General features: G+C 41.3%; 1 protein-coding gene across 3 annotated transcripts in view; it reads right to left on the reverse strand.

Moving 5' to 3' along the window:
* Positions 1 to 26,651, reverse strand: part of SOX5 (SRY-box transcription factor 5) — a 636,847-nt gene that overhangs the window by 454,263 nt on the left and 155,933 nt on the right. For all 3 annotated transcript variants that reach the window (XM_051784935.1, XM_051784934.1, XM_051784936.1), the window contains exon 2: positions 24,823 to 24,909. The gene's annotated coding sequence lies outside the window, so the exon portion shown is untranslated. The remainder of the gene's footprint in view (positions 1 to 24,822; positions 24,910 to 26,651) is intronic.

Here is a 26,651-nt window from a genome sequence, read left to right on the forward strand (position 1 = left end):
AAAGATGATTTGGAACAAGTACCTGCATGTCTACCACATCCTAATATCTACCTTAACTAGGGGCACATCAGGGTCTCATTATCAGTCTTTGCAGTTGAAGCTCTGCCTAGGCACTTACATATTCCCTGGAATAAGGAGTGGACTCCAGTAACCAGTTTTCATACAGAATGGCCTGGCCACACACCTACAGAACTATTCTATTTCTCCCTCCAAGAACACGTATGCATGATTGTATGTGGAGATGGACTGAGAATGGAGTATGAAAGGAGGAAAAATTTAATCCAAGACCTTTCTTCAATTTAGGAAGAAAGAGGATAAGAACATGGATTTCCTATGTGCCTGTGAGCAGTCCTCATCACTAGGCTGTACAGTTAATGAGTCTCCCTGGAAATCCCAAGAAATCAAAATACTTTGTTTCACATGTATCAAAATGAATCATTTTGATGTTCAGAATTTTATTTTCATCTTTATTTTGGCTGAAATTACTTATCAGATTTGACCCAAATTTCAGAAGAAATTCTGCTGCTTAGAAACTGAATTTTTGGACGCATAAATATGTTTCTGTGGTAAAAAAACTCTACCCAAATATGCAAGATTTCAGTACTTCATCAGGATTTCTTACAAGTGGGTGGAGGGGACTGGAGGGGGGGGGGGCGTGCTGCAGTTGAAAGGGATTCCTTATAAAAGAATCAAGAGAGATTGTTTATCACCCACACTTCTCCCTATATCTGATGTAGCACAAAGCTGGATTTTTCCACTGGTCTCTGAAGTCCTGGTAGTTACTGTGGCAGGGTACCCAACCCAACTGACCAAACGTCTGATGTATTAAGGACACAGAGTGGATACAGGCTTTGCCTAAAGCACAGAACCAGGAACATTTTAAACTGCTTCATTCCTCAGCTCCAGTACAGCTACGTATGTATAATTTATTTAAGATTTGACTCGGCAGGGTAGCTGCATGCAATCAGCATATTGTTTTTGTGAAGGTTCCCCCCTATTGCCCCTTAGACAGATTTTAACTGTCAGTATATTGGCCTTTTGAATTTTTGTTTTCATAATACCATAAGCTATTTGAACATACATTATTATATACTAATCATTGCTTGTCCAATTTTTTTTTTTGAGTCTTACAGGCGACAGCAGAGAACAAGAAATGCAATTTAGTTAGGACTTCAAAGCAATGTTTCGTTATCATCCAAACCGGGGCTCTTTTATGCCTCTCTCACTATTTGGTTTTAAAAGTGAAAGGAAACCAGTCCCCTAAATTTGTTCTTTCAAATTTCCACCCACCTCCTCCCACTCTCAAAGGAGGGGCTTTATGATAATAGATAGGCTGATCTTGAGATCAATCACAGATAGAGATATATTTACTGTCCTCAGATAGTCATAGTATTGCCTACATTCACATGAATTAAAGATTGCCTAAATCCTGCCTCTGAACATTTCCAAACTTTAAAAAGATAGAGATCTATATTTAAATTTCATATCCATCTCATATCTCTATAGTGGGATGAAGAAAAATACCCAATTCAATCACACCTGAACTCTATAAAAACTGGATCTTTCAAGATTTGCTATCATCCTGTGGACTTGTGTATGTAGCAAACCAGCCCTGAAAAACTAATACAGAACAGCTTCACTCCACACTCATTCCTTTTCAGGAGTGCCTTTGTATGGTTTGGCTCTGCTTTTGAAGTGGATTAAGCTAGACTCCATATGGCATTTTTAGTGGTGAAGCAAAGTGCCACAACAGGAACTAGTGCAGAACAATATTCAATGCACAGCCAAGCTCGTCCAATAATGACCTAATGCAGTGCAAGTCTGAATAATATGCTCGGGTACAGCAAGATGCTGGGTGCTTGATGAGAAAATTATAGTGAAAAATTCTGTGGTTTACTTGTGTGAAAGGTCATATTGCTACAGACATTCAGAATGGTTCCTTTATAAATTAAAATCCACAAACCTTGAATCCCAGATTTGTAAACCCCTGCTACAGGTGCAGTGGGGACAGCAGCACAGCCAGGACAAGCAGGAATGGCATGACAGACTGCCACTTTTCATATAATGACTCTCCAGCCATTACTAGCAGCCCTGGTTACTACTTCTTCATCCTCTCATCTTTCCCCCCTTTCTTTTTGACCAAACAGTCCAGTCTGGAAACAAAATGGCTTTTGTTAAAATCCATTTAGTCCCATGCAAAGAAAAATAAAATAAACTCCTCCAAACATAATTTGAAAAAGGAAATCAACAAAACCTTTGACATTTAACTACGAAACTACCAAAAAAAAGCAAAACTGTTTTAAACTTTCACACAATAGGAAAAGTTCATTTGGGTGGAGCAATTGGTAGTGGAGCAGAGAAGGAGAAACTGAAAAGGTTAAGGTTTTCCTGTATGAAAATGGTAACTCAAACACACACTCAGGGGGACAGTTATACATATGTTTTTGAACTAAAACTCTAACCTGGCATGATTAATTTTGGCCTTAGTTTTGTCAAAATATTGAAGCCCATATGGCACAAAGCAAATAATTTTACATTTTTATTTTAAACCCCTGTGTTTTTCTTGTCTCTTCCCCTTCTCTTTCCACCACACACACTGGCAGCCGCTACCAATACGCCAAATGCCAAATCAACCCTGCAAGCTGGCTGGCACAAGCACTCTACAATACTGGCACACGCTTCCTTTTGCAGGGGGATTCTCTCTGAAACCCCGTGGCACATCCAAGCATCCCTGCTTAGCAGCTGAGGACCCTGTCTACCCCAGTCACGTCAGCAACAGGGTGCCTTAACCGCGAACGTGCTGCCCATTTCATTGCGCCTAAATCAAATAGAGCGGCCGCACTTCGCATCAGCGCATCCGTTCCCCCTCGTGCCACAGAGAATCAGACAGTGCTTTAAAACATCTTTGTATCCAGCAATGGAGGGGTACTGCTGCTGCAAGAAGAGAGGATTCACATCCCTGCAGCGTAAGAAGAACAAGGAAATAAGACATCACTCGGGCAGGCCAAGCAAAATCCTGCACCTGATGGCTGAGTGGAGCAAAAGGATGTCACTCCTTCACCTCTTGTCCATGAAGCCTTCAGTGAGCTAGAAGGAAATCAGGAGCACTGAAGGCTCTGCTGACTCTGTCAGGATTGAAACTAGTATTTGAGGCTCAAACACTAAATCATGCTCTTTGATGCCCTTCCTCTTTGTTTTTTTTTCCCTGTGCTTGTTGTCGTAGCACATGGCATTATTTATGTATATATATATATACATGCATATTTTTAAAAGATTTTAGTTGATATTCATTTAGAATATAAGACAGCGGATTCTTTAAATCAGCAGACAATATGTCTGTGTTCAGACAAAGATCAAGGCTGGGCATTGGACAGTCAAGCACACTGTACTGAACCAAAGGTGCATATACTTTCTAGTTCATTTTCTATACTTGCATGCTGAGTTCATGGCCAGGGATGAATCCCGCCTCCCAGCATGAAAAGTGTCCTTTCCAGCTACAGGAACTGTGTTCACGATCTTCCAGACAGCCCTGGTGAAGGGATCAAAATAATGCTCCTTTTTCACTCAGATCAGAAAATGGTGAATCCTTCATCTGTGAGAGCCTGTTTTGAGGGAGGTCTGGAACATTTCTAAGAAGGACCCATTTCTTAGGCTGCACTGCACAGGCTAGAGGAGCCTCTGCAGCCACAGTTGTTCAGAGGTCCTCACATCAGCCCAACACCTGCAATCTGAGAACAACCCCACACCTTTCTCTTCCTTTGAGATCTGCTGAGGAGTCCAGAGGACCAGGTGAGGGTACCAGCAGTAGCCTACCATGCTGAGCATACAGCCTGCACAGTGTCATCCTACCTGGAGCTCCCAAAGCACCTGAGGCTCCCTGCTAGGATACTCCACCTTGCCACAGCTCAGCTGGGAGCTGATGGAGGAAAAGGTAAGCAAGAGCTCATGATTTGATTGCTCCCTGCCACCGCATCACGGTCAATCGAGATCGCTCGATCGCAAAGCTAAAAACTTTCCTCTGTAATAACCTCATGGAGAGAGGGGGAAACTCTGGTGTGTTGTAGCCACACAGGACAGCCACAAGACACCGGGTTGTCCCCGTCTTTCCACATTACCAAGTTTCTGTTGGAGCACCAACTCCACCTAACAAATGTAACTTTAACAACAGTAAAACAACCTAATAGCTTCGCATGCCAGGGGGCTAATGTGGTGGGCCATTTAACGCTGCACTAAATAGCCCTGGTTTGGTTCTCATTGCCAAGTGCTGAACTGAGAATTGCAACTGCAGGAGCAGCTCCTAATTCGTTAGTTAAAGGGGGTCATTGCTCATAGGGTGGGGAAGAGGAAAGAAGGGGGGAAATATCAGACAACTCTAAACATTCAAAGTCGACAGAAGGTTGCACTCCTGAGAGATGGAGTATTTAGCTGAAAGCCTGACAAAGCTCTGCAGCTGGGAGGCCTGTGGTGGTTTTACTCGACACTAAAAAACTTGCCATAAGATACTTGTAACCTGTATAATAGGCTTGGTGGGAATGGGGAAGCTGGGAATGAAAGGAAGGTGAAAACATCTTGCTAATAACACCGTGGTTTCGTTTCAACTGGCCCTCAAAACCATACACCATGCAGGCTGCCAGCACAGCAAAGCAACAGCAAGACAAATAAACTGCTTTCTCACCCACTCTTCTTGAAAAAAAAAAAAAACAACAAAAAACAACCCCATAAACCAGATCTGATTGCAGAGGACATCACTTAAAAAATAAAAATGATACAACAAAACAAGCCCAAATTTACAGGGCACCTCAGCAAAGGAAGAGCTTTATTTCTGAATGTTAGAACCCTAAAACAACCGTTTTCTCTAATTTCTGCCATCACTCAGATTGGCCTTGAATTACCTCCTGATAGGCCTCCCATGTGCTTGCAGATGAGAGAGTGTAATGGGGATCTGTTAATTAACTAGAAGCAAAGTTGCACGGTGGGGATCAAACACTGGATGCGTCCTAAAACTCCCACAGAGAAGATGAAATGCAGCGCAAACTTTAAAGACTTCCCGTCATTAGCCAAGACCTTGGCTGCTCCTGGCCCAGACCCCTCCTGTTTCAGAGAACAATGAGGACAATGATGGCAGAAATGAAATAGTGCAGCAAGGAACAAAGGAATTAGCTATTTACCCACAGAGAGAGAAAGGAAAAGAGGGGCAGGGGGGAAGGGGGAAGGGAACTTGCTTTTTTCCTAGGGTTTCTGTCTACTTTTAATTAATTTACGGCTGCCAGGGACTTGCACACAGAGCACGCCCAGGAGCATTGTGTTAAGAGTGCAGTGTTAATACATGTAACATCTACTGTTTACTCCCAGGCAGGAAGGAGAAGGAGCTGGGGCAGAGGGGCAGTGGGGAAGGAGGAGAAGAGATCTTCCCTCTTCGAAGCCACTTGAAAGAGACAGGCAGAGATGAGCAAAAGGTTATGCTGATCTCTAGCTTCTATGAACCTGTCTCCATGCAGGCTGTAATCCTTTGAAAGAGCTCCAGGAAGGGTAGATCAGGAGAAGGGAGGGTGCTAGGACAGGGACACCCAGGTGAGGCGACAGCAAGTGCTGCAGCAACCGAAGGGCAAGGTTTAATGGGCTTTCTCCAGTGCCCTCGAGTTGAGGAGATCTCAGGGTGGAGACCCAAATCCAAACAATGCTCTGCAGAGATACTCAGCCTCGTTTCACCATGTTCCCAAAGCACTCGCTCTGAGCTAATGAATAAAGCTAATTGGGCCAGGCAGAGCACCACACCAGTAGCCAGCTTCTTCAGCAGTTCCACAGATAAATACTGTCCCCTGACTTCACCAAGCTGAAAATCCAGCTATGGCTAAACTGTGACTATCCCTCAGACACAAACACATAGCACCAGACTGGGACCTTACCATAAAGGCAACTGGATGCCATACAGGATATACTAAAACATCCAAGTTGGCATTGTAAGCCTGAGTGACTGACTTGAGCACTAAATGATAATTTCCTTCATCTTGCCTTGCACCTCAAAATAAAAAAGTAAGCTCTGTCAGATGGCTATTTTCATGAAGCCTAAACCCCAGGATGCAATGCATTTCCATTGAAAGCCTAGAGAACAAGGCACAGAGAAGTCACACTGCGCAAGGAGAGCCCTGCATTAAGACTCTGCAGCTTCACATACAAAACCATCAGACCTCAGAGAGCAGAGTGATGGATGCAGCATGAGAAGCTGAAAGAAACAGCATAATTCTCCTGGTAGGTGCTTTGTGAACATTTGCTTGAGCTTTTGTCTCCCTTGGAAAACAAGCAGCAGAAACAGAGGCTCCACTGAAAAATAAAAGTCTGCAGCTGACCAGATTTATTCTTGGCCTAAACAGTGGCCTTAGGCAGCAATGGTTTCAGTCTGTATTCTGCACATGACTGCTTTTGATAGGGAATGGGAACATGAACGTGTGCCTCAGGTGAGGATGAAGCATTTAGACTATTTTCTGGTTGCTCAGAAGAATGTTGGTGGATGTGTCAGTCTTTTTCAAGGTAAGAGCAAATGATACTATTATATACATTTTAAAACTAAGAGGCATAAACATTTGGTTTCTAGGCTACCTGTTCAGAAGAATCAGCATGTGTTTTACAGTTCAGCAAAAGAGACAAGACCTTCTAGGCTTACACTTAACAAGATCAAAGCAAAAGTTAAAAAGCCCACTGTACATCAGGCATGTTTGGCCATGTAGAAGAGAAGCACAGAAAACTTCCCTGACATTCAGTCCAGGGCACCAAGCTTGATTCACCACAGGATAAGGGCAGGGGAAAATGAGAGAACATCCTTTGATACCATAACTAGTGTCTCAGCACTGTCCTACACTAGCTAATTCCAGAGATGAGAAATAAAACGTGAATAGAACTTTGGAGGATTTCACATCCATTTTGATATGTTATAAAGCCAGCTATATTTTCAAAGGGGAAAGTGATGTCTATTTTTTTTCCAAAGGCATCCCATTCCTGTGCCAGATAGTTAAGTTTTCACATAACCAGCATCATTCTCCATCATTACCTACACATCACTCAACCCTAACTAAACTGAGCAACAATATCTAGGAGAACATCTCATGCTCTTTCACTCTTCTGTCTTCCAGCAGCTCTTCCACTTCTTTCCTCAAGGACTGCTTCTCATTATTTGGAAGACATTGCCCTCATGACTTTACAGATGAGATTCAGATACCCACCTGACAGCCCAAGGATGACCACATCATTTGTGTCCTGGGCCCTGCTGCAGGGACGTGGGCCACAAGCACTGCACCACCACTTCACACCTCCACCTTCACTGTTCTCCTTTAAGGTAATGCTGCTATTTACATTTTGCAGTTAGACACACTCATGGTTTGTCTTGCCTTTATGCCAGTTGGGAAAACTTGTGGCGAAACTGGGAACTAAGCCCTCAGCTCCAGGTTAGTGTTACTGGGGTGTCCCTGTTAACTATTCATAAAACAGGTTCCTGTGCCTACATTTACAAACTGATGTTTCTCTTGTTTAAGACTACCAGATTTGCTCATGCAGGCAGGGGATGGTTTTGGGTATGCAGGCACCATTTTCTCATTGTTTTGTTCTCTGGTGATGCTCAGTGAGACCACAAAGACCAAGGCATCATAGGGATTGAACACTTGGCACAGCAGCAAGGAGGTCACTTTGAGTCAGAGTTGAAGCACATTAAAGAAGGTAGTTGGTGGTAAACCAGCTTACAACTGTTGTATTTTGGGGAAAAACAGACATCATCCATTTCAAGAGTGAGCACCATCACCCCCTCGCTGCCTGATGTAGAAGCAAACCTCAATTATCTTGTTTATCCAGGCAGATGTTTGGACATTCACTTTTGAAATGGAAGAAATCTCTTCCAGTTTAGTGTATATAAAAAAAAGAGAGAATAAAGGGTTTATGATATTTGCTCAGATCTCAAGCAGAACACACAAGATTGGAGCTCCAAAGGAAAAACTGCTCTAACATGGCACAAATACATTAGATTAACCCTTACAAGTAGTTCTAAAGTGCAAAGTAAGAGAGTCCAGGTTGCAGACTCTTTGCTTATATGCACCTCTTAAAAACCAGTTATTCTAATGTGCTGTCAAAGTCTGTTTTATTAATTCATTTGGCTTATATCACTGAGAGAAAATCATCCCATCACAAAATCTGCCAAAAGGTTCAGTTATTATTAGCCTCTAAGATGCAAGCTAATTGCTTTCTGTGTTTTTCACCAAAACCAGCTGAGATCCTGAGGTTCACTAAAAGGATACTGCACATGCTCAGAAATTTGCCTGTCCTGAAGATTTTTAATTACATATTTGACATTAGTCTTCCCCTGTGTAAAATCTAGGGCTGGCATCCTGCAGAGACTACAGCAAGCCTGTAACTCTGCACATGTCAATGGTCGTGCTAAAGTTAGAGGGACTGTTCAGATGCATAAACTAACATGTGAACTAGCCAAACCTTTGCAAAATCAGAGCCAAACTGTATCACAGTGAACACTGTAGACCTTGTCACAATTGCCTGATATGAAGTAATTTTTTTTAAGGAAAAAGTTTAACAGAAGAAATTTTATGGAGAGATCACTGAGGTTCTCTTCTCTAAAAAAATTACCAAAACAGATATCCAAAGACTGCAGTACTGCTTAATCCCTTTACTTTTCTATATCTCCTCCTTCCCTGAAGTTAGTTCAAGGACAAATGTAGTCCAAAAAAGCCAAGTGACTTCTACACTCCAGTAACTCTCTGCTGCCATTGTGAATTTTTTGAGACAACAGCATCCTCATAGAGTCCATTTTAAAACAGGTGCTCTATGATCCAGTTTATTCTGGAAGCAGGAGAAGGAAGAACAGGCTTGATGCCTGGTCAAGGGCTAAAGTTCAGCAAGTTGACTCAGCTCAGAGCATGGTCAAACAGGCACCAGAGCAGGCTAAAGTGAGAGGCACAGCTCTAGTTGGCACCTATTTTGCTTTTACCTCAAGGAAGACAAGTGTGAACAGATTAATCCTTATAAATTCCTTTTACTCTGCTACTTTGTCTTTTACAAAGACTTGTTGATAAAGAGTTGATATTAGCTATATATAAGTCAACAGTACTAAAACAAAAAAGAGAACAATGGCTCACTCAGCTTTTCCAGAAAAAAAAAAAAGCCCAGCACTCCTCTTCTTAAGGGCATGATCCTTAGTCCAGTGAAATCCTGCAGGAAGCTGAGGACTCTGCCTTGTTCCTCATCCCATGGACCTACACAGCCAGGCTACACATCTGCTTGCACAACATACTCTTGGGCCTGCCACTCATTTCTCTGTAAGTGGAAGCAATCAAACCTTATAAAATTAGCAGTATAGAGATCTCTTCCCATCTGTAACAGGACAAATCACTAGGATGCAAGTCTTAGCAATGCCACTCCCAGTTTCCAAGTTATTTATTCCAGCCACAGCAGTTCACCCAAACCTAAGGAGTACCTTTTGCTGGCTGGTTCAGAAGGTGGCCCCTCCTTCCACTTGGTACCTTGAGCCAAAGCAATGCTATAAAGGTACCAGCAGCAGAACAGTGTGCTTTGTTTTCCCATGGCACGGGCCATGACAAGCCTGAGCTTTCATCCAAGTTCTTATATAGAATCATGTAATGAATGACCTGGGTTGGAAGGGACCTGAAAGATCATCTCGTTCCACCCCCCCACCACCACCATGGGCAGGGATGCCACCCACCAGCCTGGGCTGCTCAAAGCCCCATCCAGCCTGGCCTTGAATACTGCCAGGGTTGGGGCATCCACAAGTTGATATAACCAATATCAACCTCTAACGTTTCAAGGAGTTGGATGAGGAACTTGCAAGAATGTTTGAAATTAATAATTTCATTAGAGGTGAGCAAACATCGCTGCCAAGTGAGAAAGGTCCACATTTCAGTCTGATATATGATTTCACCTCCCTTTCTCTCCCCCCAAAAGCTTTCAAGCCAGTGTATTGCCATGCAAAGTTTTTGTTTTGACAAATACACAAGTTTTTTAAAAACAAAAATATGTGTTTTCTGACTACTTGACAGTACTGCTTATAAAACATTGCCATACATTTGCTTGAGCTACATGTGGGCCTAGAACTAAATATAGACTTCAGTTTTCAGAGTTGTCAGTGCCCACCACCTTACCCTCTCTTAAATGCGGAGGTGAACATACACTTTAGCATTGTGAGCCAGCTGATCTATGATGTATGTGTGTTTCATGTATGGGGTGTATATATAACAGAGTACTGAATAACTCTAGTGACTTGTTCAGGAGCCTAATCTTAGCCTGAGTCTGAGTTTTATGGGGCTGCCGAGAAAAAGAAAAGAAAACAAAAAATCTGCAACAAAAAACCAAACCAAAACCACCACTTACAAGCACAGGGAGAGACTATTAAAGGCAGAGGTCTCTCATATAAGCACAACATGTGATTGGATAATATTGTCTGGATTAGCAGCTTTATAACCTAGCCAAGCCCCAGGGCTACAATTATCTGGTTGCATTAAACTGAAATCACCTGCAAAACCTCGCAGTGAATGAGCCCTTGGAAGTGTCTAATCTGCTGGTTTGCACTTGCAAGCAAAAGCAAAACGCAGCAATGCTGAAGAGATGAACAAACATCACAGTGCTAAATTTTCCAACTAGTGGCTCTAATTTTGCTTCAAAAGGAAGGTCTTTCCACTGCTTTTGGCTCTTCTTTCAGATACTCTCCAAATATAACATTATAATAAGCAAAGAACAAGAAGATAAAAGTCACAGTAATAGCTACTACCAATTTGCACCTTTATAAAACTTTTCATTCCACCAGTTTTGATGCAGAAACTCAGGAAGGTCTATTCTAAGGCTGCAGGAGGGACCAGAATAGACGCACACTCCTCTGATTCCTGTCAGCCCCATCTCTGCTGATAGTTTGAAGGTCCTCAAATCACACTGTGGTTTTGAAGAGAAACCTTCTAAAAATAGTTTACCCCTTTGTGCTTCCATCACTTTCTTCTAGTCCTTGATCAGGTGCCACAGGAACAGTTATTCCACGAGCATTTATCCATCTAGTACCTGATGTTTTTGCCCCACAAAACCCCTACAGCCTTGCAGTCTATCAGATAACCAGCCCACCCATAAATGAATGGTCAGTTTGAACTCTGACCAGCTCTCACTTCAGGCATTCAACTTCTGCCTGTCTGCAGTTCCCTCTGGTTATATAGATGGACATGATGAGCTCATACCATCAGCTGTTGTTTATGAAGGTCTACCAGGAGTTTTGCTAGGGAAAAACTATGAGTTGATGGATGGAATTATAACCAGGTTACACAGATAAGGAGGAAACCATAGATAAGAAACTCAAACTGTGTGGTCCTGAAAGTTGCCTAAAAGATTGAGGCCAGTCTGCCCTAGAAATGGCAATCACCTGGGGAATGTAAGGAGAGTGCTATATTTTAGGAAAGCATATAGGCAGTGAGCTACCTCTCAGCCTTCTGAAAATCTATGAGCAAAAGACACTTCTTAAAAGAAAATTATGTAAAATCATCAATAAAGTCACATGGACAGACAACTACACTCATGTTGCAAGATGAGTATAGTTACCTATACTTGTGAAAGTGGTGTGGTTTCATTACATAGCATAGAAGCTCTGCTAAAAAGCCAGTAAAAATTCCATTATTACAAAGAAAATGACATTTGAAGGACTACTTAAGTACTACTGTGTGGGAATTAATGGTACTATTTTACTGGTGATCTCTGCAAATTTTCAACTCCTCCAGGCTGGAATATGCAAGTGGGAAAAAACTTCTAAATTAATTTCCAGGTGCCACACCAGGTAAAGTTTCAAGACAGTCTGAAAGACGTTCTTTAAAATCTAACAATGAAATCTGAAATAGCTTTAACTGAAGTAACTGATTTTGGATTTTCTCCATGTTGAAAGCTATTTTGTGATATAATGTTGGGGAGAAATGTTTAACGTGGCTGTGACTGGTAAATGCTGCTATACATTTCTGCTAGCACCATTTTTTTTGTTGAAAATTAATTTCTTGCCTAAAAAGGATTAAAATAATTTCCCTCTAAAGGAGGCTTCACTAGATTGCTGCTCTATCTACACTGCACCATCCAGTTGTGTATTTATGCCATGACTTGCAAAAGCTTTTCAAGGCACTACTAAATGTGCTTTGAACAGATGGGGAAAGGTAATACATGCCATTTTGTCAGCACAGACACACGCCGATTCTGACGCAAAAAGTGACATAGTAGTATATTGATTTCACATATATTTCCATATGCTTAAATAGCTTTAGCCTGTGTGATACCGAAGCATTTATTTTAAGATAACACCACCGTTTAAACTTCATTTTCCCCATTTATCTCGTTATTATAAGAATCCATATTTCATTCCAAATGTAGCCACTTGGGTACGCAGAACAGGAAAAAAATATGAAATCAATCAACCTCCCCATCAGCCAGTGTATTGACAAAATAGGTCATTCCTAAAGTGTACAAGGCTTCAAGAATGCAGGCCATCATAGCTGCCTAGATGATTTTCTAGCTACTTCAACCCATCTCACATCTCCAGTCTTTGGTGTGCTGAGACCTCCTTTCCTCAGGTCCACATATTCACAGACTCCAATTCTTTCTCCCCATAGGAACACAGCTATTTCCTTACATTGGCCATTTGCTACCTCAGCAAGGCAGAAAAAGGAAATCTGTCGTTTATTCTCTCCTGGAAGGTTCAATGCCTGCCCACAGAAGGGGATGTCTCAAGCAAATAACAGGTGCCCGTCCCCGCAGGGAAGAGCCACGCTCCTGCTGCTGCAGCAAGTTCCATCAGAGCTATTTGTATGCATGCCCCCAACTTCACTAAAAACAATAGTGCTGTCCTCTGCCAGACACTTGTTTGATTTTATTTCTCTGTCACAGTTCAGCACTGCTCTTTCTCCTTTGCTCTCTCTGTATTTCTGACCTGAACTTTAGGAGGAAAATAACATATCTCATCTGGACTAGAAAGAAACAGTTCAGTTTAGGTCAGGCTTAGCTAGCAAAACCCTCGGCTCATTCTGTGAGCTCTTACTGCAGGTGGATACAGCTGTATCAGCAGCATTATCCTCTCTTTAAAACAAACAGAGATGGAAAATGGGCTAAGTAGTTCTAGCTAAGCTCACCTTAACCATTACTCCCCAGACACCATCCTGAAGACAAAGGCAACAGAGACATTCACAGTATGGGTTCACAGAACAGCAAAAAACTCCACAGGTTGGGTAAACCTGGTTAATTCTATCACTCAATAACGTTACTACTGGATTCACAAAATTTAGCATTGGAGAGGCTTGTAACTTGGGAGCTGAGTTTTCCATTGAGAAACTGAGAATATTTTTAATAAAAGCAAAACAACTTATTTTTTCTCTCAGCTTGGGGACAGCTGAGCCATTTTGGCTGAAAAATTATTTTAATTTTTTTTTTTTTTAATGTCTGAGGCAAACACCCAAAATGGAAAATATCAGCCAAAGCTGAAATCATTTGGCAAAGATATGAACAGCTGAACAGAGAGTTTTAGAAGGGAAAGCATCAAGCAATCTTCAACACAGACATAACTTCCCATACCTCCTACTGTCTCTTTCCCCACGGTCCTGCAATGGTCAGGAGCAGTGGGCTCCCCATCAGCACCAGTTCCCAGCTTATGGGACAGGTTCCACTCCCAAAGCTCCCTGCTATATGATGCCAATGAAGCTCATGACTAGGTAAATCAAACTATAAATGTATAGAAGTTAGCAGCAATACCATATCTGTGGCAATAAATAAAATCACAGGTTATGTGTTATCAATATCCATGTTAGAATGAAAGAGTTTGTTAATCCAGTTTATTTTCAGACACAGGTTTTGACATACTTTTGTCTAATGAAGAGTTTAAAGAATACTTCCTAACAGGACAATTCCAAAGGTACATAAAACGCTGTGGAGAGCAAGCCAATATCCATGTGCTAAAAGGCAGTGCCACGGAGCAAGACCCATTCTGGGATTTGTGAATCTTTCTTTGAACCACTTGACCTTTGATGCTGTTGAAAAGGGGCTGCTGAGCTACACAGACCCCAGACATGAATCAGCACAGCAAAACCCTCAGCACAAACTATCTAGCAACAGCAGCCAAACACAAACCCCAGGACCAGGATTCAGCCTCCTGAGTCCCACCTTTATTTGCAACTCACATATAGCTATTGCAGGTTTTGGATAAAGAATATGCTCCATTTTTACAGGTAATTGTTTTGCCTTGAGCATCCATAGCTTACAGTCACTGGAGGAAAAGATTTGCTTTGGTGAATTAAAATCACGGGGCTATTTCACTAGAAACACAAGGAAGCACAAAGCTAAAAAGATTAACAAGTAAATATTTTATCTTTTTTTTTTTCTCTTTTTAACTCGGGGACATGAAAACTCGAAACTTTTATAAATACAAAGTAAGATTTGCACAAGCTGGCACGGCTGACTTTTGAACAGAGGAATATTTTGAGGTGCAAGCCAAATACTCTGTGTTAAGGTAAGAGGAAATAAAAAAAAAGTTGACCATAACCTGAGGCCTTGGCTCCCGCCAAGTGCCTGTTGTTATGAAAGCGAGGTGCTCCACACGATCTAATCATAGCACTAAACCTTGTTACAAGCCCTTTTACAGCTCCAATATCTGGGTTACATGGAAACACGCTGGAGAGCCTCCTTGTACTATGAAATAAATGTCATTCTGACTGGCATCCTCTCTTCCAGCGAGTAATTTCCCTCCGCTGATAAATCGATACAGCAAAAACAAATGAGAGTGCACAATGGGCACATTGAGGATTACATTTTTATTCATTTCAGAGCCCCTGCAGCAGAGTTTTTTAAAACACAATAGCAGAAAATGATGCACTTGAGCTGGGGGCAGGCAGGGAGGAGAACTCACCTTGGAGAGGAAGAGAGAAGCAAAAGAGCAAGAAAGGAAGAAAAATAACCTCAGCATTTAGAATGCAAGTCTAGATTTGCAAGACTCTGAAGTTCAGGGTGGCTTTGTATTCAGCAAGTACTTAGTTTGGTTTATTTCTAAGTTCTTGCTCTTTGTTACAGCAACAATACTTTACCTTGTTTCCCCCCTTCCTTTCCTTTTTAAATTTTAATCATAACTATTCCATGTTTTGTTTCAAGAAGCTCTTACCCCTTCCAGCACAGCAGCTGTACTAACAGAAAGTGGACACTGCCCACATCTGTAGTGATTCACACCAAAATGGTTATGTCAGAAGACACATATTTGCTATAGTGGAGATGTAACTGTGGGAGAATGCACCAAACCAGCTGAACCTCAAGTTTTCAGCTCAAGGATCTGATCCAGCATCCAGTGGGGTCAGGAGAGACATTTTCAGTGACCTGTAGCAGGTTCTGACCCCGTCCCTGAAGCAAATGAGACTCAGTCTGGTTACCTTTAATTATACACATTTTGGTCTTTCATAGTTACGAAGCAGAATTGAAAAGAGCAAAATTTCTTTTTTCCTCAGGGCATTCAGCTAAAGAGGGTGCAGCCGTGGATTTACTGAGGTGCAAACCCAGAGCTGGGAGCCCAAGCTGCTGAGTGACTGCTGCTTGGCCAGCCCAGACCTAAAGGGAAAGGGAAGGGCAAAACAGGACACACACAGTACTGGTTAAGCTTCCAAGGCTTCCAGTGCTCACCCAGTGCCTCTGAAAGGCAAACACCACTGCATCTCTACAGGAGACCTGGAATCAAGACAGCCAAGGAAGGAGCTCAGGGCAAGATGCATAACCCTGACTTGATCATGACCCATGCCACAGGCAGCAAATCCAGAGAGGACACAGTCCTACAGTCCCTGTCCCTGAAGAGGGACTTGAGCAAATGCAAGCAGGGCTTCCATTTTATCACTGTGTATCCACTAGGAACTGGACCCAAGTGAAAACACTGCATATGGACTCTCACATGACTGCTGGTTTGTGGCCACTTTCAATGGCCTTGGTTTGAACCAACAACCTCAAGGTGAGAGGTTGTTATATCTCATTACTAGTTCCCCACGCCTCATTAAATTTGCATTTATTTGGTTCTCACTGTTAGTGGTTCCTACAACGACCAGCTAAATAGTACATAGAAATGTGCTTTTTTTTTTCTTCCTTTTCACACTCTCCCCCCTCCCTTATTTTTTTTTTTTTTTTAAAGCCAAAAGGCCGTAACACAACAGCAACATAATGCAAAGTGAAATCCTTTTACAACCCTGGGAAGGCCAAGATGTGTGCCCAATAAATGTAAGCAGACATGATATCCTTTATAATCACAGCAAGATGAAGATGTGAACTGAATAAATGCTTTAAAAACATCATAGATTCTATTAGATGCAAAAGATTGAAGCGTTAGGCACCTTTTAGCTCAACTTTCATTTAATTTACTGCTTGCTGTACTGTAGTCTAAAGGGAGTGAAAAAATCCTCTCTCTAATTTTTTTTTCCTTTTCATGAGCTGACCAAGGAGATGAAATCTGGGTACTTTAATTACCATTCAGAGCCAAAGGCCTGGCCTTTGATATGGAAATCCCACTTCAACTCCAGCTTGCTGCTGCCTTTCCCTGTCCCCTTCTCCTTCCAATCTCCCAACATGAATTTTAAGTAGTCTTGTCAACACCTGACCGTGAAAGCTAACAGAAGCCTGTGCCGCTAAGTTGGTGCTGTTGGTAATATTCTTAATATTTATTTTTTTTTAATTTTATTTTTCTCTAGGAGGGAGAGACTGAGGCTGGGGGGGGCAGATTAGAATTGGACAAATCTAAGCATCCAGATCTCAGAGCTTTCTCCTTCCTTGTCCACACAGGGCCCGGCCTGTGGTTGCAGGCAGCAGCTCACATTAAAGGGTAAAAGAAAGAAGAAGCAGGCGGGGCAGGGATGGGGAGGGGGGGAACGGATGAAAGCTGTCATGTACAGTTACCCTGTTATTGTCATCTGCCTGCTGCATGACTCCCAGCTTTGCTATAATTATTAATTGCACTTGTCAACTGTCATTAATTCCTCTTTAGCATCCCTGTCTTGGAGTAATTAGACAGAACAGCCTCACTGCACTCATTGTTTTGAGAGGCCCCTGAAAGAGCCCAACGGGCTCTGTGAAGAGACAACCATCATTAATACAATAGAGCACCTCGGTATTAACCCTTTCAAAGGTGTACAAATCAGAAGCTGATGGCTCTCCTGTCTTACAAGTTCCAGTCGCTGAATCCCCCATTTCCCTTCTCTTCATAAGTGCTCCCATCCGATGACTGGGGAGCAGCTGGAGGCTTCAGGTGCTTCAGCTAGGGGCACCCAAGATGAGATGCTGCAAGGAAGCCTCATTTTCTGAGGGTGGGGGCTCAGCACTCCCCAGCTGCCAGTCAAGACATTCTCTTGTGCCCAGCTCTTAAGAGGAAAGCATGAAACACCAGACTCCTTATAAAATTATTATCTTCACCTTTTACCACTTTCATCTAAGTTTACAGAGGCTGACCAAAAAGCAGCTGCAGGATGTCAGTATTCTTTGATGCTCTCTTCCCCACCTCCACCCCAAGGAAAGGGATGCAGAGCGCTTGTTCTGACTGTGGCTCCCAAGAACTCCATATGAAATCCCAAAGCTCAGCTTTGCTATCACTGCCCCCCTGCCATCCCCACACACGAAACACCCCACAACAATCTTCCCATGACCACATACGCACTCCCAAAGTTCTCAATTCCCAAACCAAATCATCTCCACGACTCCACGACTACGATCTGCCTCATGCTTGGCGTTCACTTAGTGGCTGCAGAGATGACACATGGAAGGGAGTGGACACTCTCTTCCAGTGTTGCAGTGCTAGAAAGCATAAAACCTCAGGTATGTGGGAAAGGTACGGCAAGAAGGCACAATTATGAAGCTTATGAGCAAGATACAAGGCAACTGAATGGGTTGATGCTGTATTGTATCACCAATATTGGGCACCAAACTACCCTTTCCATTGGAAATACCAAGCTGCTTGGGGAGGGGGAGAATTAAAATGAGGGAGGGAGAGAAGGGAAGAGAGTTCCATCTTAACTTCAATTTACTTTGGTGCCTCTGACTATATAAATGCTAGTTTAAAATAAAAGAAATGAGGAGGAACTAGAGCAACCTGTTGCTGCAACGCAAAAAATATCTCTGCAGTTCTACTCAGTTTACTGCTTAGGTTTCCCAAACCCCCTGCTTTACCTCTGCAGCTAATCCAAGGTCCTTATTAAAAAAAGGGAAACCAGCAAGGCAGTAGCCAGACTTCATTTTACAGATGCTTGGGGACATACCAAGGAGCTCTTACTCCAGACAGACCTGCCTGGGGGCTAGAAAGACCGTGTTCCACAACTACACCCTCAGTCACACAGCTGGGAGTAGATACAGAACAGGTATTTGTTTCCTCAAAATCCCAGGAAAGATTCCTATTCACGCAAGGCAAGCAGTTTTACAAACTTGGTCACACCAAGTAACACCTTCAGCAACAGTTTTCCTTGAATTATTTAAGTAAAACTACATACTCCTGGTTTAAACCCAAAACCTAGACTACTGAAAATGAAGAGGGACTTTTTTCAGTCTGCTGGCTTAATGGTAACAAGAGACCTTTGTGAAAAGGTACTTTTTTCCCCATTAAATTTTGCCTATCTTTTCAATGCTTACCCAACTGAGATGAAAGCCACAAATTAATGAAGCAAATATACTTTAAAACAGGGTTTCAAAGTCATAAAGTGTTAAAGAACTTGATTCAGAGCTTCACCTTCTTTGGATCTGGCTTAGTAGCTTGTGACTTACTGAAATAACAGAGAGCTTTGTATAAAGCCATGTGGAATGTATTTATAGTACATATAGAACCAGAAAAATCTTTCATAAGCATATGCATCAGATTTTTGGCACTGTGCACCCTGAATCAAAATAAGAATTTGGCCATAGATCTGATCAGCAAACACTTACTCGCTTTTCTCTATTGTGGCTACAGTCAACCACTGTAAAAATTAGAGTCATTTTTTCAAAACAGGGCCCAGTTCAGCTGCATGTTAAGTACCATCACTGATTACATTCCTTCTGCATTTTTTCAAGATGGATTTCCGTGTCCCACAAAAGTGGCTCTGTCTTATATAACAACTCAGTTGACAGCCAAATCTGATTGTTACCTTCTTAGTGAGAACCTCAGCTAAATCACCTTTAAATTGCACACAAGGCCAAACTTCCCCAAAGGTCAGAATTAATACGGTATATACACATATTTTTACGAATTTCTGAGTGGCCAGTGATACTAATGCCTCTGTAAATAAAACAATTCTATTTTACTTTGCTAATGCCAGATGTTTATTTCACCTTCTTAAGAGTATGTTCTTGGGACAGATGTAAACCAATCCTGATTGCTGGCAAGGAGGCACCCCAGGATAAAGCTGGCTGAACTCACTGATGATTTCAGGTCTTCAGTGTGATCTGCTGAGACATTTCTGGGATTCAGCCAGAATTACGACATTAGCTCCAGTTAATTCAAGAAGGTGAAAAGCAATAGGTGGTTAACAGTCATTTCAGTGTGAGTTCACGTACTTTCTGTAGTGAGCTTCTGTCACCAGTGTGTTTTGATGCACATTTGGGAAGTTTTGCCAATTTAAAAGTGCAATTCAGCAAGCAGCTCTCTATCAAAACGATTCAGCTGCAAATCCATGCATTCCTCTAATGCATAATGCCTGACCCCTGTACACTGGATATTCCCAAATCATCCTCAGCCCACGTTTTCTCCTCCTTCCCCTTTAGAGATCACGCTAGCTAAAAAGGCAATTAACAAGAGCGAAGCACATACCACATGTGCACAACCTTAAAAACACACCAATATCATTACAGATAATAAATTCTGTTCTGCAGTCTCTCCAATGAAGAGTTTTCAAGTGATGATTAACCAACAAGCCAAGTGTTCAGCTGCAATCTCAGCCCATTTTGAACAGATTCTGCCCAAGGCACGCTAAAACAGAAGATTAACCCCCCCCCTCCCCAAATGGATTGAAAACCCGGTTAAATTACCATCTTCCAAATCATTATGGCAATAAATAATATCTACACATACACAATATATATACACAATATATAGAAAGGAAAAAAAAAACCCCCTCAGACAATCCTTCTCCAGAGGATTACTTCAACATTTTGACTTCAGAGAGATTGAAACTGATTCTCCTAAGCAAGCAGCTTTAACCTAAATCAGAACTCACCTCTCTACCAATCAGAAAGAAGCTTTTTCAGAAACTTATACTTCCTAATAGTTATATGGGCCTTAATCCTCTTGGAAACAGTTTTAGGTCATTATTCCAGGAGTTATTAGGTTGGAAAACAGCTTCTAGGCAAATGATGCTATTCACAAACCTTTTACACCAGAAATAATGGTTGGATTATTTCTGCCTCAAAAGTAGTCTTGAGGTCTGATTTCTGATTTTCTTTATATCTGATGCTCCTGAGGAAAAAAAAAACAACACCACAGCTACTTGCTGTTAAATACTAAGAATAATAATGATGGACATTTTAATTATGAAAAAGTAATTTTATAAGGATTATAGTGGCAGCAACGAGAGCAAGTTTGGATTTTAAGTGGAAGCAAAAAATAATGGTTTATCGATGGACTTCCAATGCTCTTGTATGTTTCCAAGAGCACCTGAAAGACTGGGTGTTTCCCCAAAATTCCAGTTTCTAAGGGCTTTCTTTCACAGATCTTCATTTTTAGTTTAATATCTTCTAAAGTATTATTTCTTTTTTTTCCACATCCACTGGTGTCTCACAACAGTAGAGGAAAATAAAGAAGTGTATTGAAGTGTGCTCCTTGTGCAGCAGTTGAGGGAAGGGTGACCAGACATCCCTCAGTATGGGAGTACCCCCATTTCCAGGACTTCTGAGAGCACCTGCCATTTCCACCAAAACTTATGCTTCGCCTTCAGCTGCCAGTGCTCTGCAGAGCAGGCTGACCACAGACTCATCAGGCAGCTGAGATAACAGAACCAGCACCAGGTCATCAAAATACTCCTGTATTTGAAAACACAGAATTATGTATTCCCTTTTTTTTTCTACCCTTGAACACAGGGATTAGATGGGAAATGAGGAATTTAGTACCTCCAACTCCAGACAGTTTCCTTCTTGTTTTTCAAAAAAAAAAAAAAAAAACAAATTACCATTATGTAACAAATGAATTTTCAGCAAGAAGAGACAGATATTTAAAAACATCATTAATGACAGAAGCCAGCCCTTTCCTCTTATTACATTTCTCTCAACACTTATACATACAACAACAAGATGACAAACCATCACAGAGCTAGATCAAGCTGGCTTAGCAGTCCTGCCACCAGTCACTACCACTGTGCAGGTCTAGATCTCTAAAATGCATCTGATGGAGACCATGGAGTTGGTGCACATCCAAAGTAGCCTCAGGAACTGGGATCCCACAGCACTGTGAGTGCTCCCACAAGTTGTTCCCTCATCTCCTCTCTCTGTTGTTCAGTATTGGTGAAGTCTACACAGACACTCTAAGAGTCCAGCCAGCCCAAAGGCTGTTTTATCTCCAAAAGGCTCTCCTGAACAGTTGACTGTTTCTCCAATTCATAGTGAAAGTCAAATGTAGGGAAAAAAAAAAAAAAACCACACACCAAAACAACCAAAATCCCCCAAACACACACTGACAAGTTCATATAAATTAATCTGTGCTACATTGCAAACTTGGCTTCCTTCAAGTAGATCAAATACTAAAATTTCAATGGCAATTTTTGCCTGAATAAGAACTTCAGGAACTTCCCCCATTACTTTTACATATAGCTGTTTATGCACACGAAGTACCCATAATCTTCCTTTTCTCAAAGAAAATAACGGAGCTAATAGAAGCCTGCTTGTTGTACGTGAGTTATTGTAAATTTTCACCTATTAGTTCTTACCTAGAAGATGGCAATTCTATTCTTTGTAGAAAGGCATCACAGTTGGAGATAAAACTTTAGCAGCACAAACACAGCAGTAGCATCACTGGCTAAATGCTTCACCGAGGAAGTGATACCACAGAATCTGGTGGCCAAAGGATTCTGTGGTATCGCTTTCTGAAGTATATTAAAAATGTATTAATTTGCCTACATGACAACTTCATCATCATTGCTTGGGAAAAATCCCAAACCTACAGGAAAGGCCTTCTGAGGTAATAGAAAACTAAAAAGACATAACATAATTAAAAAGAAGAAAAGAAAAAGAATTGTTGCATTTGTTCTCCTTAGTTATATTAAGAATAAAAAACGAAACTAATGTAATAATGTATCCCAGCAGTTCAAATCTTCTAATTTATGTAGAATGGATTATTACTTAGACAATCTGACCCTGGGCAAAACTTCCTCAGTTGAGAAGATTTACAATCTAATTATGCAGGAAGTTCTGCTGAGACAGTTTGGGTGCAATGGTCTTCTATTACATTAGCTTAGCTAAAATTGCTGCTTCTTCACTTGCTTGGTGTTCCAAGTACTCATATGAAAACAGAAAATCCTTCATTCTCATCCTTTATTTCCCTTTAGTTTTTCTCACCATTACTGTGTGCAGAAGCACTCGTTCTCAACTGCAAATAGCAGCAAGGGGCTGAGGTTGTTAATAGCAAACTGCAAGTTGCCTTTCAGGCTTTTGATTTGGCCCCTGTTTAGTGAACTGACTTTAAAAAGGACCATCAAAGTGCTTTTCATAATTTTTACAATGATAGTTGCTGGGTTATTGCTCCCCTCCCTTATTGCAAGTGCCCCTGAAAAAAAAAGCCTGGAGCTGAAATCTGTTCCTGTATACTTTCTTTTTCATCCTGCACGCACAAATCTAGTTTATTTTTGTAGGGTGGCTCAGAGATGTTTTGCTGCTGTCTCAGACACCTGAATATTTTTAGTAATCTACTTCATTACATTAAAAAAAAAAATATCCCTCAACACATACAAAAATAGCGAGGGCTTTATAAGTCTGTAGAGGAAACGATGGAAAACTTGAGTCTAACATAATTCAAAGTATCTTTTTTTCCCCCTAGATATATTACAGTGTATCAATACAGCTGAATATACAGACCTCCTATATTAACATAGATGGAGAAATCAGTGCCTTTTTTTCTTTACAGTAAGTGTTTTGATTTCAAAGGGTCAGTGGATCATGTCAAGGCCCTCGGTCTTGATAATTACCATGTGTAGTAATGCACATTTTTATCTACAGGTGGCAGACCTTTTAAAATCATCTTCAAATTCATTAGACATTTTCGTTGATACCACCACCCACATTAAAAAGTAAGAATCTGCAGCATAAACTTCTAATTAATGCTGTTCAATTTACAGGACAGATTTGTCAACAGAGTGGCTCAATTCTCAAAGGCTACTGACCCCTCTCAGAATGAAAGCCTTAAAAAAATAATATTTTAAAAAATAAAGCAGTTGCTCAGTACATGGTAAGCTTTTATTATTTAAAAATCATCCAGCAACTCAGCAAAGGATTTCTTTTTTTTTTCTCTAAAACAGAAGTTTCACTTCCTTGATTATTAAGCCCTGCTTGGTATATTAGTGATTTCTTCTTTGATAAGCTTATTCAGAAGAGGAAAAGATGAGAATGTCACAACTGACACTGGCATTTAGATAGAGGAAAGTGAATCATAAAACTTACTCGTATCTGAATCAATCATGTTAAAATACCATGACTTAGACTGTCATCTCGTGTGTGTGTCTAAGGCCTCACTACGAAGCAGAAAGGCATTGATTTACACCAGAATATTATCAATAAATTACATAATCCTGCATTCAAATTTCATTAGATAATTCCCCAAAATAACAGTGGAACAGCACTCTGCATGTGGACAAAGTCATACTGAAATCAGGAAGGCTGTCTCAGGGTTTCATCTCAGCAGTTTCATCGACTGCTCTGGCTTTCTATTGCCTTCCACACTTTCTTCTCATTTCAACCCATAAAAACCAGACCTGTCACTGTGGCTCCACTCCTTGCAGAGGCACAGGAAACATAAGTATGATGGCAACCAGGTCAAGTTGGGTGACACCTAACCCTAGGACAAACTCATCACACTCAGTAGTGACACACTCAACTCTAGTTCCTAAAGTCCACAATAACAAGATAAAAACAACGCTACCAAAAGGAGTTTCTTGTCTTGAAAACCTTAATTCTACAAACATTTATTATTCATGGCAGTCAGGTTAAGCATAAAAACTACAGGATCAAGAAGACATCACATCTGTGAGATTGCCTGCGTCTGAGTCTCCTGCCAGGCCAACAACAATTAACCAGATTATTCCCTATCTACTCTCCCTAACTGCAAGAAATGTAATTTTAAAATATTTGTAAAAATTTAGTACCTTGGATATACATACTTACACATCAATGCTACTAAAATATTGCACAAGTTTACAGTAATTAAGGGAATATTCTTTATCTTGCCAGTAACTTTTAAAGGCAAAAAGAAAACCAAAACAAAAACCCCCAAAAGAAAACAACATCCCAGCCTCAAAAAAATCGTTTAAATTTACCTTATTTGGTGTTTTGAATAGATTGAAATAGAACTGCAAGGCAGTTTGAATGAGTAACAGGAAGTATAGACAAAACATTTAGACTGGGAATACACACTCTGGAGAACACTCTTATTTACTTGCTGGTACACCCACTCCTCCCCCTCCTCCCAGTCCAAAAGAGTGGGTGAGAAAAACTGTGTACACTAATGTCTTTTGTGGTAACCTAGTAACCTTCTCCTTTTTCTCTATAAGCTCTTCCTTCATACCACACTCTTCCATATTGCCACGCTCCAGAGTAATTGCAGTATGTCTTTATATGGCTTTGTTTTCCTACCCAATGCAGAGGAGTTGGGGTTATTTTCAGTCTTCGAAAGCTTGTAAACAGGATCAAACAGGAACCCGGTCATCAGCAAGAGGAAGGCTAGAAAAATAAAAGCAAAATGCATATCAACGATTTTATTTTAAAAAAGAAAATAATCCAAAACATGAAACAAAAGCCTGGGCTCTGCTAGACATCCCCCTCCCCGTTCCTTTTCATTTAGTTCGTGAACTCTTTTTTGCAGAACAGAGGCTGGTGTAAATTAATGTGTGACCCAAAATATATCACATGGAAAAGCTGCCATAGAAATATGTAATAGCAAAAAAAAAAAAAAAAAAGTAGACATTACTAGAACTAAAGTGGCACCTCTTATCACGATAAATCAATACAGAGATTGAACCAGGAGGAAGATGTGACTACATATTCCTGTTGGTCTTGAGTGTTTAAACAGCTCACCTACAGTCACTGTTTTTACATCCCCAACCAGAGATGCTCGCATGGTTAGTGGTGCAAGGACAGCCCTGGGACTGAGAGGTCCTCTGCATTTGCCTCTGCTCCCAGCTGACACCTTGTGAGTAGGAGGGTTACTCACACATTTACTCTGTGAGTAAGATACTGCCTCTAGGGTCTTGAGCTGCACCTCAGCTCCCTGCAGGGGTGACAGTGTGGCACCTCCCCCAGGTATGACAGAGCCCAGAACTACAATGTCTCCCATCACTCAGTACGACTTCCCAAACCCCACCTGGTCCTCTGCAGTTTGGGAGTGTGATGCACCCCAGATCTCTCGGGCACCTGTCGCAGTTGTGGCTACTGCTGTGCTACCCCAAGCCTTCAGCAGAGAAGGGAAAAGCATTTTGTGGCACAAATGTACAAGTGTGGGAGGCAGGAGGTGGGAGTTGGGACTCCTTTGCATCCACTGCTGCATGGAACAGCACAGCTGGGCTGTCCAACCCAGGTGGCCCTGCCTAGCCATAGGATTCCCCTTACTAGCTTTGTGCCTCAGTCTACCTGGTTGCAAAAGTAGCAAAGCAAGTCTTCTGTGGCCCAAAGCGCACAGCAAAGCAGTGATTTGAAAACAAAAAAACCCTCTAGTATTACTGTTATTTTGATGGATCACATGAGCACGGCTGCAGACACGAGTCTGAGACCATACTTGTGACGTGACACAGAAGTCAAAGTTCATCTCATGTGTGGCCATCCTTTCAGTCAGCTTTTGCATCCCTGAGCTTTGCTGCAGTCTATTAATATCAACCTAGTCTAAACAAAACAAATAATTTGTAGTATGAAATATATGTATGAAAAAAATAAATAGGCATTTCTTTTATTTTCACAGACACACACAACACAATTCTGAAATCAGCAACCTCAAAATATAAAACCAGACACTTTTTCCTACTGGTTTAACTTGATGGAATTACTTTGCCAGCCCTACAGCTCAGAGAGCTCCATGAAAAGCAGCAGCACGTAAGACACTACCAAGAGCAGGCTGGTGCACGAGGTTTCAAAAGACAACCATCCCTGGCTCATACTGAGTTCTGTATGCAGGCAAACTTTCTGAAGACACACCTCAATTTCCTATATTAAGTAATTAGACAAACAAACAGAAATGTGTTCTCTATATTTTGTATAGAAATTTCCTCAATCATGAATTTCTGCCCTTAGAAAAATTAATATCTCTATGGGTTTTTCAAATAAATCTGTTGAAGAAGGGAGGGAAAAAGTCAGTCTTCAGTGATGATAATCAAAATTTCCCCTTAAAAAGACAGGTCCTGCAGATCTTGACCTATCAGACTACCCAGTTCCCAGCATCACAAAGAACCAAAAAAGAATATCAATTGCTTAAC

The sequence above is a fragment of the Manacus candei genome, unplaced genomic scaffold (assembly GCF_025592945.1).
Source record: "Manacus candei isolate 608988 ecotype Guabito, Panama unplaced genomic scaffold, ASM2559294v1 h1tg000018l, whole genome shotgun sequence".
NCBI lineage: Eukaryota > Metazoa > Chordata > Aves > Passeriformes > Pipridae > Manacus > Manacus candei.